At 31.9% G+C, this 3,208-nt stretch overlaps 1 long non-coding RNA gene across 1 annotated transcript; it reads right to left on the reverse strand.

Annotated features, from left to right (window-relative positions):
* Nucleotides 1-752: 752 nt before the first annotated feature.
* On the reverse strand, nucleotides 753-2,058 carry LOC133830358 (uncharacterized). Its single transcript, XR_009892023.1, has 2 exons — nucleotides 1,343-2,058; nucleotides 753-1,221 (listed from the first exon to the last, which is right to left on the reverse strand). It is a non-coding gene; the product is annotated as an uncharacterized LOC133830358 (long non-coding RNA).
* Nucleotides 2,059-3,208: the final 1,150 nt, after the last annotated feature.

Raw genomic sequence — 3,208 nt, forward strand, 5'->3', positions numbered from 1 at the left:
GCTTAGTAATCCTGTGCTTGTAATTTGTTAGATCAGTTTCATTTTTGCTTAGTTGTCCCGTGCTTGTAATCTGTTAGATCAGTTTTGCTTAGCTGTCCCTCTGTATATATACTCTCTTGTATCCTTTTTCTAAGTAAGATATAATACAATTCATTTACGTTTCGTTAGTCTTAATACAAACAATAAGAACAAAACAGTTCAATAATAGTATTAGATTTGAGAGAGCAAGGGAGGAGATCTAGGGATCTAGAGAGACCAATGGATTTGAGATAGAGGATTAAGTAAGAAAGAAAAGCTTTTCTCAATCTAGTAGAAAAAAATGTTTTGCTTGGATACTGCGAACTAGAAGAAAGTGTAAAAGAGTTTTTCCTTTATTTTTTGAACTCGCATTTCCCATTTGCTTAAACCATAACAAAAATAATTATAAATATTTTAATCAAATATATGTTAGCGCCCAAAAATGAGTATGTTCGTTTGTCTTTAGTTTTAAGTTATAATTATAGCGCAAAAGCAAAAACAAGAGATATACCCGTTGAGCATTCTAGAGGAACATCTTTTACCCAGTTCACTAGTAGATTCTGTACACAGTCAACCATACTAAAACAATCATAATAGATAACAACACAGAGTAAACTCCAGCAAGTAAACATTCAGTGAGAGAAAGAAGAAAGATGTGCATTTCCTATTTCCTAAAAACTAAAGTACTTGTATTTATTCCCTCAAAAAGAAAATGCTAGTGTTTAAACATAACATGCTCAAATTGTAGTTCATTTCAGATATATATATGTTACATAGTTGATTTCATTTAAAAATTTCTTTAATCAAAACAAATTAAAACCTAGAACTAAATGGCTCATGCTCAAATTTATCAAAAACAAGAAAGAGAAAAAAAGTTCATAAAACCCCAACCTGACCCAAATCATCACCATCATCTTTATCATCTAAACAAAGTGCCTAACAATAGTTCATGTCTCATATTCAGAAAGAAAGAAAAAGTTCCTAAAACCCCAACCCAACCTAGATCATCTTCATCGCGTCGCTATCTTCAATGGTGTCGTGCGTATCCTAGCATCGCCATAAAACCCCAACCCAGATCTCTAACCATGGCGCCTGATGCTCGAAGCACCCAGATCCCCGACGATCCCGTCGACAGATCTCTGACAGTGTGTCTTACCAGATCCCCGACGAAGTTCTCTTCCTCGGCCATGTGTCTTCCAAGATCTGAAGAAAGCAAGAAGAAGAGGAAGATGAAGATGTGCTTAGAATTTGCTCCATAATTCCCGTCAAGGAAAAAAATTAGAAGAAAAAGATGAAGGATCAGGATTTGGAAGGGAGGAAGAACCTAGATTCTGAACTTAGCTTGTTGTCTCCCTCTCTTTCTCGATCCATCTCTCCTCTATTTCTCGATTTGTCGAGATTTGTCGACCTCCCTCTCTCCTATTCTCAATTGCTTAAAAATCCCTTTGATTTGTTTAAAAATTTGTTTCCGTTTTTTTTTCGTTAATTAAGTTTTACTATTAATCTTATTTTATTTTTTTATTTAAATATTTTTAAATTACTTTTCTACTTTAAAATCAATTATTTTTAAAATTAATTAATAAGATTTTTATTTAAAAAAAATATATGATGTAGGCCAATAGTAGAACACATAGCATCCTAATCAGCCCCTAGTGTATCTAATAGACCTAGTAGTGACAGAAGTAAGGACTGTAACATTCCACATTTTTGCTTACGAATTTTTTAGACCAAAAACCTTAGGTATTTATGATGCAAATACCAAAGAATAAAAAAGCAATAAAAATTAATTGGATCTCACCATTTTTGAAGAACTCAACTTCAATTCATCTCAAAAAAAAAAAAAAAAAAAAAAAGAACCCAACTTTAATTATCCTTTTGTTGGAAATAATATTTAGTAGCCCATGACAAAAAAAAAGTTGCTGCAATAAAAGAGCATTTCTAGAATTGAATTCTCACGTTCTAAATCTCTCCCCTTTAATAAAATTGGTACCTTCTCTATCAAAATCAGAAAGTAAGTAAAGATATTCCACTTTAATATAAAATTAAAATAATATTGACCATTTCCTAATGATAAAATGCTGTGATAATTGAGCACCAATTGTCATCCATAATTCTTTCTCTTAATAAATCTGTAAAAATTAAAATAGAATTGCTACAAATTAATAAAGTGTTCCCACGCTCTAAACAAAGACGTCTTTTGTTCAATTCGCCTTCTTTAGCTCCGTATTCTTGCTTTCAATTTCATGATTTTGGACAAAGTCATGATAAATACTATAAATATCTATTTATTCAACCTATTTCACAAAGTATGAAATATAGTCAAAACCATGCAAAGAAACATGACAAATAATAAGACTATTGGGCACCCTATAAAACCAATATTAAACTTAGCCAACTAATGTATGTCACATCAATTAGTGTTTGATACTACAAGTGCCCATAACAATATTCGTACTAATTGGTCACAGAGTGGCCATGGACTACATTTATGCAAAATTATACGTACTCTAGCCTTGCTTTGGATATAATCAATTATGAGTGGCAAAAGAACGCAGGGAACTGTCTTGCTGAATAGAATTAGGTCTGAAATAATCCGGGCAAAATGGGTGGGACATTCCCACACAACAAGAATGAAAATGGAGAAGCTCCAATTATAAAAAGAAAAAACAATATATATATAAATAAAAATAAAAATCTTTCAAGGAATATAAAATTTGCGAAATAAATCAAAGATATCATCATTATTTGCACTTTATCAAACAAAATTACATTTTCCTCTTCGATCTCCACAAAACTCTTGATTGATTATCTCATCACTACTCTCTCTCTCACACACATAATAAAATATGGTACAATAGAAAAAGTTCAGAGACGTCATTAAGCAACACCAGTGGGAAATTGGCCACCCTTTACTTTATGATGTGTATTGTATACTATAATGGGAAATTTCACTATTCAAACTTAATAGTGCGTAATATTACTAAAAAATCCTAGCACTATCAATCTTTTTAATTTGATACTAAACATTACTCTCATACCCAAAATACCTCTCTCATTATATCAATAATCGTAAAACTTTATCTTCCTCTCTCTTCTCTCTCTCTCCCTCTCTCTTATTCTCACGACATCCTCCCTCAAAACCCACAGAATTGTATGATTTTCTTGCAAAAATCATTCTTAGTCTTCTCCA

This window comes from Humulus lupulus, chromosome 4 (genome assembly GCF_963169125.1).
Source record: "Humulus lupulus chromosome 4, drHumLupu1.1, whole genome shotgun sequence".
NCBI lineage: Eukaryota > Viridiplantae > Streptophyta > Magnoliopsida > Rosales > Cannabaceae > Humulus > Humulus lupulus.